This window comes from Trachymyrmex cornetzi, unplaced genomic scaffold, assembly GCF_001594075.2.
Source record: "Trachymyrmex cornetzi isolate Tcor2-1 unplaced genomic scaffold, Tcor1.1 scaffold393, whole genome shotgun sequence".
NCBI lineage: Eukaryota > Metazoa > Arthropoda > Insecta > Hymenoptera > Formicidae > Trachymyrmex > Trachymyrmex cornetzi.
Window position 1 is genome coordinate 393217 of NW_017298673.1, and position 13825 is coordinate 407041.

Genomic DNA, 13825 nt, shown 5'->3' on the forward strand with positions numbered 1-13825 from the left:
AATATCAATGTATGCTCATTTGATCGCATTTTTAAAAACGTACCAATAGATGGCCCACTCTGTAAAAACGTACCAATAGATGGCCCACCCTGTATATATCATAAATATTTAAATTTCTTGAAAAGATTATACATTTTTGCAGGGTGTACATACAGAAAAATATATATTGTACGCAAATAATAATTACTTGTTTCAAATATTTCAAAAGTTTATGTAATTTATTACAGTTTATCACAAAAAAGCATAAAATTTATTTATATATTCTGAATTCTAGTAAGTTTGATGTTTCAACAAATTAAATTATATAAAATAGTTTCTTCGATCAATTTTCTAATATTCTTCAAAAGAAAATAAATTCTTGTTTTAAGTACATAATAATGAGTTTGATTAAAAGTCATAATAAGAGTACATATATATTAAGAAATTATTCTTTATTAAAGATAACTGTTACTTAAAAGAAAGAAAAATTGATTTATTACTTTTCTTAGCAATAAAACAATATTTGTCCATGAATATAGTTCTATAAATAAATGAATTCATGTCATGAGTAAGTTCAAAGATGCATAACGTGCAAAATCAACCGTTGCAAAATCGAGATCGACGTGCGATTCGCAGAGTACATTTGTGTAAATTATCATTGCGCAGCCAGCGATGACATGTCGTTCTCGCACGTGTCTTATCATATATCACGAGTAAAGCAAATCTTGAAACTCATTGCAGAGTATAGATAAAAAAATAATCGACAATCTGTATCAACATTTTATATTCAAAATACCCTCAAAAATTTGCGTTCTGTTTTTCTTGGTGCGAAATAAAATTTATTCTAAAATAATTTCTCTGGAAGAATTATCACTGAAAAGTATCAACGACCACTATAAGATAATAATGTTAAAAATGTCACCCGGATGATCCCGTGTATCAACTTATCTTTGTTTAACGTTGGGTAAACAACAAGGATAAAATGATATACGGAGTCACTCGAGTGATGTTTCCGAACATAGCCTAAAGGTGTGGTAAAACGGTTGCGGTATCGATGAGATGAATGCAACGTTCTCGTGATATCCCGGTACCTCTTGCTGGTAAAGTAGATTTATCCCTGGTGTTAATTATAGCAATATATTACAGAAATTATAATATGTATAAATGAAATATAACGTGCAATTTTTATAATACTGCAATTTCTTTGTTTCCAAGTTAACGAAAGGAGAATAATCGCAAATAAGAGACTTCACATCTATAAGTTGAATTAACTGGCCTGACCTCTGGCCTCTTTATAACGGTATTCAGAGCGAAATTTTTCGCTGCTTTAATGCAACCTTATTGTGGTTATGCCACACATTTGTACCTCGTGTCAAATTAAAATAAGGTAAAATTATTTTTCTATTTATCTACGTAAATGTGACTTCTAATGCAATATTCAACAAAGCTAAACTTTTCAAATACATAACCACCTAAAAAATCTTTCTTAAAAAAAAACAAAAAAAATATACGTCAAGTACATAAAAAAATATCGAATATTACATCTTTCCTAAAATAAAAAAATATTTATTTTCTCTAATATTTTCCAAATACAAAACTATTTCAAAATAATTCTCCTCTAAGAACAGTTCAATAGAAAATGTTATAAGAAAAAATATCGAAATATATATACAAAGGTTCGTAACTTTTCTACACTATAGTTGTATAAAATTAATTACGTCATACGTATCAATAAGAAAATCAGGATGAGCACCTCGGTATCAAGCATATATACGACAGTTATATGGTATATTTATATAGCAACCGACACCACAAGGGAACATGTACATACTCATACGAGCGGCATTCTAAAGTATCATTTACATCTCAGAAGTATACAGAGATAAAAAATATTTGAAGAGATTTCAGAATGTTTGGCATTAATAATATTAAATCGTCTTATAATTTACTGAAATATTTAAGCAATATTTCGGATTTTTCCGCAGTTGTTTGTTATATAAAAGTGATAATATTTGAAAGATTTAAAATTGACAATGAAAAAAAATCTAAAAAAACGCTCTCTCTCTCTCTCTTCCTCAGGAATATTATTATAATACAAGATTGTTCTAGAACGCTAAAAGCTCTTTTATGAGGCAATGAACCGAGTTCACATAAACTCGTTAGTTACACTTTTTCGCTTACGCGCCTACATGCGGCTCGCAACACGATGTACGACGTATACCCGGACGCGTCGCGAAATATTCTAACGGTGTGTTGCGAATTATACGGTAGTTAGTACTAGCTAGATGGTGTCGGCTGTACATTTGCTCTTTGCTTTTGGTAGAAATGGAAAAGGACGGGAAATGCCAGACCATTCGCGGCACGGCGATCTTTAAATCTCCCACGCGAATTATGGAGTTAACGTGAAAACGCCGCGCGACTTGAGTGGATGATTATTATCCATGAGTTAAATTTACATTAAGCCCCCGAGTGTTAAAGTGCACCGACGGGCGAATGAGTACGTCTCGCACGTAAGTTTAGTCTGCATGCCTCAATGGAGTCTGTGCGTTTAAACAGCCACGTTCTACGTTTACGCGTTGACATATGGGCCCACATGTGTGGATACTTATACGATTAGAGAACAATTCGCTCTTCTTGATTCGATAAAAGCTACTATTATGATATAAAGATTCTTATTTAAATATACACTACTGCTCAAAAGTTTTAGTCGGTTTTAGTACATTCTTCATTTATAAAAATTTAATATAAAGCATAAAATATGAACACAGTTGGTGTATGCCCTGTTTTTTAATTTATTATTACACACATATTTTCATTAAATTATAAATAAAAAAACCAGTTTTTTCTCAAATTTTTTACTTATATGTATACAAATAATGTATACGTATATACATATATATATTTTCAAGCTTAATCTCTTTGAATTTTGATAACAGAAGTCAAATTCTTGGAATTCTATGGATAAGTTCTTCAAGTGTCTTAATCAAAGATTTGTATCTAATCTGGCACTTAATTTCTGCGAGAATATAAATATAGAGTTTTTATTCTCTTATAAGTTAACATAATATCTAAATATTTACCGATGTCTAGTGCACATTTTGAAACTGATATATCAACCGAGATAATACCGATATACATATTTGTCGCTATATTTGAGAAAATTTGTAATTTCTATTTATAATTTTTCGACAATTCGCGACTATATTGAATACTGTGATTAAAAATAAGAGAGAAAATAGGATTATTTCTCTTAATCGATATTTTATTTCATATCTTATGAATGAAAGATAGAATAGCTAGCAAAAATACAAGAAAAGGCTGAAACTTTTAAGAAATAGTGTAAGCTTCTAATTTTCAATATAAAATATAATTTATAATTCAATATAAAATTTCTAATCCAATTATACAAATACGCCGCTTTATAAGTAATCAAACGATTAAAGAGCCGTTTTCAAAAAGCTTTCAAGCCGCAAACTCAAAATGGCCTTCTGAGCATTCACGAGAGGGAAAGAGGGAGAAGGAAAATCGTTCAGCTGGCAATAATTAAAAGTGGAATAGGTGGATCGTCAAGCACAAACTCTAGGCAGAAAGGCGAATGGAGAGACGGCTGATGGCGTATAGCCGGGCATCGAACCGTGACCCGAGCACCTGTTGCCGCCTCCACGGTCGTGGCTCAATGTGAACTGACCTAACTTGTCCCTAACTCAAGCTGCAGGAGATAGAGCTATTCGACCAGCCTAACCAGACAAAAACAATGCTGTTGTCAATGCGCAATGGCTTGAAGAATTAATCCATGAAAGCCTAGCAAATCTAGCTGAACACTAACGTTGGATGTGGCCTACAACAGTTTAGATATTTTAGAAATATACGAGAGACTTTTTATATAGAATTTTTTTTCCAACAAAATTTATTATATTTTATAAAATCGAGACGATTTGGAAATACAGCAAATATTTCAGGTAATACTCGAAGCTTTATCTCCATCGATTTGGTAAAATTCCTTAATTAAATTGATAAAATATTCCCATTGAAGATCGGATACGAAAGATGTCACAAAGTACGAAAACGCGATGATTATTGTTACTAGAATTTCTCTCTCTTTCTCTCTTTCTCTCTCTCTCTCACACGATATTTATATATTTTATAGTAAAAAAATGGTCTTCATTAGTTCGAGATGTAAAAAAAGCCACGTTCTCAATGAAAAATTTTTATGTCTTCGAACTGAGACAGTATTCGAGCAAGAAGATAATATATGGCGTTATGACTAGACACATTGTGATTAAATTACGTAACAATGGACAGGTAGTTCCTGCATCGCATCATCGTCGTACAAATAGACGACCACGGAACGTGCTACTGCGAAACGCTGACTAGCTTATGACTAATAGCGCATAACAAACTTAAATTGCCACGGGCCATTAATACTTAACGAATAGATGCATATGTGATACATAGGATCTTACATTAACTACTAACTTACGCTGGCTATATGTGTGCCTCGCAAATTGAATTGTATATACAATCATAGTAAGAAATCTAACCATATCAGTCGGAAGAGAATCTATCGCGTGTAAAGAAGTATTCTTTTTACTATGTAAATTCTTCCTCATTTATACTTTACCGCTATTTGTTCTCCATGTAAAAATATCTATTTTTGCATATCCGGGCTCCTCGAATAATGAAGGCTTATTGACACCCACGCAGCATCAAGCACGTCCAAGATAACTATTAAACAGGAGTTGCGGTGCGAAACATCGAAGAAAAGAAAAGACGTCTCTGTGAAAAAAAATTATCGCGGCAAGACGATCTTTGACATGCAACTCGATATTAACAAACTGCTCTCAAGTTTCTCGTTGACACCCCTTGTTAAAGGCCGGGTATGAACGATATCGCGAAGTTACGATGGTAGATGTACTAGGATTTTACGATATTTTATATTTTATGGTAAAAATGTATCATTATACGATCCTTAATCCTTTGTGAACCGTGTAATCGTTTGGAATCATCCAATTTTATTTTATAAACTGCTCGCTCAATTTTTATGAAATTTAGCTCAGGAGTAATTTAATAATAATTTACTTGAATCTAAGGTCAAAAATAAAAAATTCAAAATAGTAGATTCAACATGACGGATAGAATTTTTAATTTTGGCACTGTAAGAAAATTAAAAAACAACGTTCTTGTTAAGAATTACAGATAAAAAAACAAAAGCATTGCACCTTACATAATTTCTATTATTTTATTGTAAAGAGATGTAACAAATTTTATATACTCTTGAGAGAGTTTTTGTTTGTCTGGCTAAAGATCGTTAATCTCGCGAATGAGAGACATGACAGATAAGACTACACGTTGTCAGATTAATTTCGAAAGTCCGAAGGTAACGCCTAGAATCTGCACCGGCTGACTACTGTAGTTTTTTTGTCAGAATAGCCAGCTATTAAGACACGCTTCAGTTACTGTCCATTATTTTTGACATGACCTTATCTCGAGATGAACAGAGTCATCAGAAAACTAATCATACAATTGAATTCAGTACATGGAGTGCTCGTATGTAACGAGGGTCATTGTTGATCGACATAATCTCCATCAATCAGAAACAATGCGACAGAACTAATAGTGGCCGTCGAAAAATAGTCGTATAAATATATGACTTTCATATTAATATAATATCAATTATTAATCATATTATTACGTGTATTCCATATAAAATATCGTTTATTTGCTAAAATACAATTAAAAGAACAAGATTTTCCGGAAAATCAATTTCAATATTTTAAATCGTTAAAATATAATATTATTTTTTAAATACAATTTTGATGTAATAAATTGATTAGATAAATTGATATAGAGAAATAAAAGTATTCCTTTAAAATATGTTCTTTCTTTTTTTCTTTACGTTTCCGTTTTTTTGCTGCAACTCAAAAATGAACAACGTGATAAAAATCTAGATACGGTAAATGCAATTCGAATAGTCAGCTTCTGTGTTTAAAAAGAGCGCACGTTTATCTGGTTAAGTTTTTATCTGTTCGTCTCTCATTCTTTCTCAAACGATAAATGACTGACGAAGATTTGACGAATGACAACGACCACGAGAAACGTTGCCTATGTGTACGAGAAGATTGCAAAGTTCGTGGGAGTGGAATTTGCATGCAAACGATACGATCAGTGATCGGGCGTCGACGTCCCGCGGTATCAGATTACATTAAAGTACAGGCTGAATATTTAAAATAAACGCTAATTAAATTATCTCTAGTAACAAAACATGAGTTTTAAAAGGACGCACACGATGAATCATCAATATCACAAAAATAGAAACGAATAGTAATAGAATTGTACAATATCGTTTAAATAATTTGTTTAGAATTTGTTTTAAAGCTTGATGGTTCAGGAATCAAATAGTTGCGTCCAGCAGAGAAAGCAGCTTTGCAACTGTTGTAAAATTTTGAAATATAAATTAGTCTTGCTCGTAGCTGAATCTAAAGATATAAATCAATCATATTAAAGAATTTTACGATAGTTGCAAAGCTACTTTCTCTGCTGAAAGCAGCCAATTATTTCCATAATTCTCACTCTCCATTCATATTTACGAACCGCAATAATATCAACAATTGAACATCCTGTCGGGCCGGATAAACGTAGATTCCATACTGATCGAGCCGAACACATTCGCGGATGTTTACAATGTACTGAATCAAAATTGTCAGTTCGCTCGTTTTGTCCGGGAGCGAGACACATGTCTGAACAACGCTTTGTACTGTACTACACTGAGAAGAGCTGAGTGCGATCGTGTGTGCACTTGCTAATGCGACGCTATATTTATCGGTGAAAAGTAAATAACCACCGGCTGAAATAGCCGCGTGTCAACGTTGTTAACATTGTGACCCTGCGAAAGCGCACCGCGACGAGAACATGCCATCGGGCAGCATCTCTAAAATCTTGCAAATTCACTATGCATTTGCGCTGCATGAATGCACGAATGCAAGGCTGGTAGAAAGGCGAGTCGAATAGCAAGTTACTCGACAAGTTACGGCAAGGTACTCGTCTTACACGTTATACATGGTTAATTTTTCGAAAGTACAGCTGAAGCTAAAACATACATTAAAAAAACATAATTTTGATTTTTTAGTATAAAAATTCGGAGCTCTCTTTTATTTTTATAAAGAACTGTAGAACTATGAAAAGAGTACTACCGGAACTGTCAGTTTCTTTTTATATTAATAGAATGTCATGCTAGCTTCACAGACCCACATAAATTTGGATTGTGAAATTAGCACGTTCTATTAATATAAATAAAATAATGATAGTTTCTTAATACAAAAAAATTTCGTATTTTTTATACTAAAAAATCGAAATTGTAAATATGGCGCGCTAACTTCACGACACTAGAACGACACTTCTCTTCTAAAATACACGCTGGGCTGTGTTCAGGAATTATGTCTACACTGATAAAAATCGATGCGAATTTACAAAGGAAATGTACTTATTTTTTGGTAAATTTATTGACTTTTTGTAGTTTTTTACTTAAAATTTGTATTATTTCTTTTATTTCAATGGAAAATACTGAAATATTATGAAAAATTAATTGAATATAGTATATTCACAGATTATTTGTAAATTCACTTCCAATATCGCTAAATATACCCATAATATTACATACATGTGTTTAAATTTCTTTCTTATACTGTAAATTTACAGCCTGGCGCGGGATTTTACTGTCAGTAGTGTGATATCAATGGTATTTTAGTGAAATGTGTGCATGCGCGCGCATTACCGTGTGGTGCGTGAGCACTGGTAAGCACATCGAGAATATTCTGAGTGTTTTGCGTTATTTGCGTTCTTCATAGCGTATTCATAGTCTATTTTCTTTATAGTCTATTTTCTCGTAATAATCGAAGGCATCTCGAGATTAAAAGGTTAGTATCACAATAATAATATACTGTGAATTAGTGTGTCTGTCAATATGTTCACATGTAAAAGTTGCGGCATTAACCTCCAAAATAATAAAACTTATAATATCCACCAGTACTTTCATAGAAATAAAAAACATGCTTCCTTCCAATGTTTGACTGGTGCCTGTAGATTAACATTCCAAACATATAGTGCATTCAGACAACATATTTTCCGAAATCATAATACTAATATGAGATTGAGTAATAGCCAAATACCTCATATAGTATCTGTAAAATGTGAAATTTGTGCTTCATCTATAATTAACAATACAAAATATATAGTAAAACATTATAATAATCATATAATTTCTGGAGTAGCAGTTATATGTCCTTTTTCTAAGAATTGTAAATCAACTATGTTGTTTAAAAAAAGAAATATGTTAGCTCAGCACTTAACTCGATTTCATAAAGATGTAAAAAATTATGAATCATAAGATACTGATGATTCTAAAATTAATAATGAAGTCAACGAATATTTACAACAGATGCCTTGTTACCAGGAAAGTAACAAAAATAAAATTTACAAAGAAAATTTAGATTATTTAGGTATGAAGTTGTTAGGCTCTTTATATTTATCATTAGAAACACAGTATCACCTAACCAAACTTTACAAATTTTAATTAACAATGTGAATGATTCCCATAAAATAAATGTGCAATATTTGTCGAAACAATTAACTTTAAATAATTTAAATATTGTCAAAATATAGTCATTAAGATAAAATGTTAATGTATTTTTATAAAACCAAATTTTATATATAAAATAACGGTATTTTACTGTATGAGAATCGGTGGTCATTTCTAATCTTCGATTACACATATTATAGTTAAAATACAAAGTGATTTATTATTTTAAGCCCCATTTATATACAATAGTTGCACGGGCTGTGTCGCATGTCGTATGTAAGATTGGCTGCGTTCAGCGGATTCAACGATTGAATAACCATTCGTTATTGATGTATTCTTCTAAAATCTAAAAGAACACATCAATAACAGCGCATAATCATTAAATTGTTGAGTCCGCTGAACGCAACCAATCTCATATACGACATGCGACACAGCCCGTGCGACTACTGTAGATGAGGTTTTACCTCTAAACATTACATTTGCCATTCAAATAGAATGAAGTTTCCGGTAAACATTATTTGGGTTTACTGTCTGATAGTAAAAATCATGACGTGATAGTAAAATTCATAGTTACTAGAAATTTCGTTTACTAATAAATATGAATTTTACTATCAAAGAGTATATATATATATATCTAAATATAATAATATTTGCTGGAAACTTCATTCCATTCGAATGGTAAATGTAATGTTTAAAGGTAAAACTACAAATCACTCTGTATTTTAACTGCGCAATCGAGGGTTAAAAATGACCACCGATTCTCGTAGTAAAAAGGCGGTCTTATTTTTATCAGTGTAGATAACTCTAGAGTGCATTTTTGCTATAATATACATAACATAACCTATAGCTTAGATTTATCTGGGTGTAATTCCTGTACGCAGCCCTGTGAAGAATGCTTGGGTAAGTATAACCCGGAATATCCCCACGAGTCATCCACCGTAGGCATGCAATTAAGGTACAAGCGTCGGCCGATGTACGACGTTGCGGTACTCACCAGCGATTCGCAACACCGCCCGGTCGGCAGGATCGAGCTGCAAGATGCTGAGGGGCTTGTCCTTCGCCCATTCCTTGAGGCTGCCGTCCAGCTCGAACTCCATGATCTTCGCAGCCCAAGCCGTCCGATTGCTTCTCTTACACCATGCTCGGGTGCCGCGCCGCATGCGTCTCTCCGGCGTATCGTACAGCGCGTTGTACGATGGCAATGTCCTTACTTACGCGCCGTTACCATCACAGTACTGCGTCAACAACAACTTGCGGCAGCCGTTTCTCGACATTGTTTACATCACTGGCACTGCCGCGACGCGACACTGAGCCACCGCCACCCAGGAACATGTGCGTTCGACGCACGTGCGTCCACTGCGAAAAACAAAAGCATAACACTCGCCCTGTTATCCCTCCTGCCCCCTCCCCCTCCCCATCACTCCTCTCGTCTTCGCGCCCGCGCGGATCACGTTTGTTTCATCCGGAACGCGTCGTGGTTGTCACTGCTGTGAGATATGAGAGACAGAAGGTCTATTCCCGTTGCTTGCGCTTTTGACACTCGGAATCCTCAGAATCTTCGCTTTCTCTCGACTCTTTGGCGCCCGAATATATGTATCTACAGTTTTGACCAAAAATATTAGACGCTTATATTTTTTTTCATTTATATATATATCTGGAATTATATATCTGGAATTCTTTTACCTGCATTGTTACCTACTGGTTATCGGTATTATAGGTTTAAAGCAGGGGTTTCCAAGATACTTTTTCAATTTCTTGGAGTAGAATCTCACTCCAAAAGAATTAAAATACTGCCACTATTGAAATTGAAGAAGAGTGAAAAATGTACACTCTTGAATGTAAGGCGTCGTCTACAATACACGGAGTAAGAAATTGACCAATCACAGTCGAATGTGAGAAGAATAATCGACTGTGATTGGTCAATTTCTTACTCTTACTTCTTACTCCACGTATTGTAGACGACGCCTAAAAGTGGCAGACTTTTATTTTTTTTTTTAGTGAGATTTCACACTTTTGGAATGAGATTCACTCCAAAAAAAGGAGTGAGATTACATTCCTTTGAAGTGACTTCAAAGAAAGTGTGACAATCTGGCACTCCTATTCAAGAGTGCGAATTTTTCACTCTTTTTCAATAGTGGCAGTATTTTATTAACTTTTTTGGAATGAGATTTCACTCTAAGACCCGTTTCTACCAATATAGTTTAATTTTAATCTCGGTTTAACTAACTCTTCATCTTTCTCCAGTTCCGAGAATTAGAAAAAGATAAAGAGTAAGTTGAACTGAGATTAAAGTTAATCTACATTGGTAGAAACGGGCCTAAGAAATTTTGAGAGCATGTGGGAGTTTTTCAGGATTTCGAACGAAGGATCGCGATGACACGATTCTGCCATGAAATGCGGTACGGAATGATATTACTTTTTGCAGTTTTTTTATAGATCTTTTTATGTTAATCTTCTACATTGCTGGAATGCTTCCAAGGTTTTTTATGAGAATTTTATCTTTGGACTAACATTATAAAATAGGACAACTTTTACAACACACGCAAAATGCCATTACTTTTCGTGGATTTTTGGATTATTTAGGCCTAGTTTCACAACTCATAGTTAACTCTTAACCGAGGTTCAACTTGTTTTTCATCTTTTTCCAATTCTAAAATTGGAAAAAGACAATGAATAAGTTGAACCTCAATTATGAGTCAACCGTCAGTTGTGGAACTGGGCCTTAGAAGGATTAAAGGATTGGCTACATCATTGCAAGCATTTCAGTAATTAACACATATTTATATCATATTATACACGTATTAAGTGATAGCATTTATATGTTGTTTCCGTTTGTAATAATTTAACATTTATAAATAATGTTTTGTCAATATTGAGAATGACCCGATCGGTATTGAAACGTTTGTTTTGTTGTAATTTCATTTTTATAATTTTATAATATATTTTTTTTTGTATCTTTGGCTCGTAGCCCTTCAAATTTTTGATTTTAGATATTTCACCGTTTATTAGATCGCACGAGACTGACTCGTCGCGAGGGGGAGGGGGGTGGGGAGTGGTCGTCGAGAGGGAATCCACGAGGGTTGCGAGGTCACGAATTGTCCATCACGCGAGCGATACATGCTTTCTCATTGAGACCGCTGTATACGGAGGCGTCTAAAGCACCGCACGGTTTCCGAGAACTCTAGCTACCTAGGGGACGAATTGAAAATAATACTGACTATCTTGAGATCGCGGCACGCTGACGGCCTTGACGAACGAACAGAGAACCGTGTAGATGAGTAAAATAATTTCTACTATTATGATAGAAGAGAGCACTATTTTGCAAACCTTTCAAATGAATTTGACTCTAACATTTTTTTGTAGACCGCGAAAATTGCTCTTTCTACCTGATTATGTCGTCGCGTATGTCAGGGCACGTAGATAGCAAGTTTATTCTCACTGTTTCCATGTATCGTATATTAAAAGAAAAATGAATGTGTATGACAGTAATTGTATGGCAAAATATATAGTTGGCATTAAAAATGACTATAAATTATAGTTAAATTATGATCAAATACATGATAAAATAATTATGGTTGAGGATTACATTTTTATAGTTATTCCTGTTATGCTAGTAATAAAATAGTTATGATTAAGAGCTCTATTTTTGTAAGTATTACCGCTATAATATTAGTAGTAATAATTACATTTATAATTGCACTAAAAAAATGTATAATCGGCGTCGAAAAAGACTATAAATTATAGTTAAATTATGATGAAATACGTGATAAACTTACATGATTTTGAGTTCCATTTTAATAATTTTTCCTGTTATGTTAGTAATAATAATTACATTTATAGTTCTATGAAAAGTATGTAGTTAGCATTATAAAAAATGATAGGGTAAACTAGAGTATTATGGCCATACGGAAAAGACGGCCATAGGCCATAATTTCTCCAATAATTGATAAATAATGCATTTTTATAGTCATTCTTAAAGATAACAATATTTACAGTAGTTCATATGAGTACACTGTTCAAAATAACAATATTATAAATATTATCTAATATTTTTTCTTTCGACTATCTGCAAAGTTTTGCACGTGTCTGCTAAAAACTGTTATAATGTCTAATAAATTACAGTTAATCAACATTACATACACAATAAAAGTACGTAAATTGCAAAGTGACCTACAATTAATACTTTTATTTTCACTATTTATTTATAAATACTATGGCTATCTTTCTTAATATCATGGCCATCTTTTCCCTAAAAATCAGATAAGATGGCCAATGCATACTTTGTAATATTTTGATAAAATTAAAGTTCTGTTAAGTATTTTCTCTTTAATTTCGATAGTATTTGTTACTTTAAGCTTCAATGAAAGTAGTATCCCAAATATTGTTAAAAAGATAACAAGAATAAATATACGCTTTTTGCATTTTAAAAAGCTATGGCCATCATACCTGAATTTACTCTAATACATTGCAGTTAAATCATGGTAATTGTAAGCAATTTTTTTCTCTCAGTGTATACATGGTATTTCTCTATATAAACCGCTATGAAAACACCAGCTATTCGTTTGTCGTCAGCTTATTCGTACATTGACCCTACCCGAGAGCTTTACAAACGTGACCAAACCTATCGACTTCTGTTCACATTATCAAGCATCGAGCTTCCGGGGAATTTGCTGCTCGCGCACACACGGGTACCGTTAGATTGCTAAAACAATCAGAAGCAAGAACTTGTATCGGACACGCGATTAACATGCGATGGAACAAAGCCGCCACGAGTTAAAATTGTATCAACGCATTAACAAGGCCGCTATTAAAGGTGCACTCGTCCACGAGAAAATCGTAATGAATGGAAGAGAAGTGCAGCGTGCACGATGAAACGGTAATTAAGAAGCGGAACGCTCCTGAGTCTCCTCTCTTGTTCCTTCTCTTTCTCTTCACAACGCTTTCGACCACGCGGCGCGGATATCCGTTCCACTTACGAGCTTCGAGCGGCTTCAATTCGCACGAAATGATGCCGGTTCGAATGTAAATTGGGCGTGCGATTCACAACGAGACGCGTAACGAGGAACGCCAAGTGTCGCGTGGTAGATATTTTCACGCGAGACCGTGAATGCTTCCCGGCAAGAGACACAGATGAGACAGGCTGCTTTTTTTAGGAGACACAGGGTGTTCTCCATTTGGCTGACACTATCGTTCTATGTTACTCATGGAACGCCAAGAAAGATAGAACGACGTTTGTACTACGACGTTATGTTACTAATGCGCACTATTGTT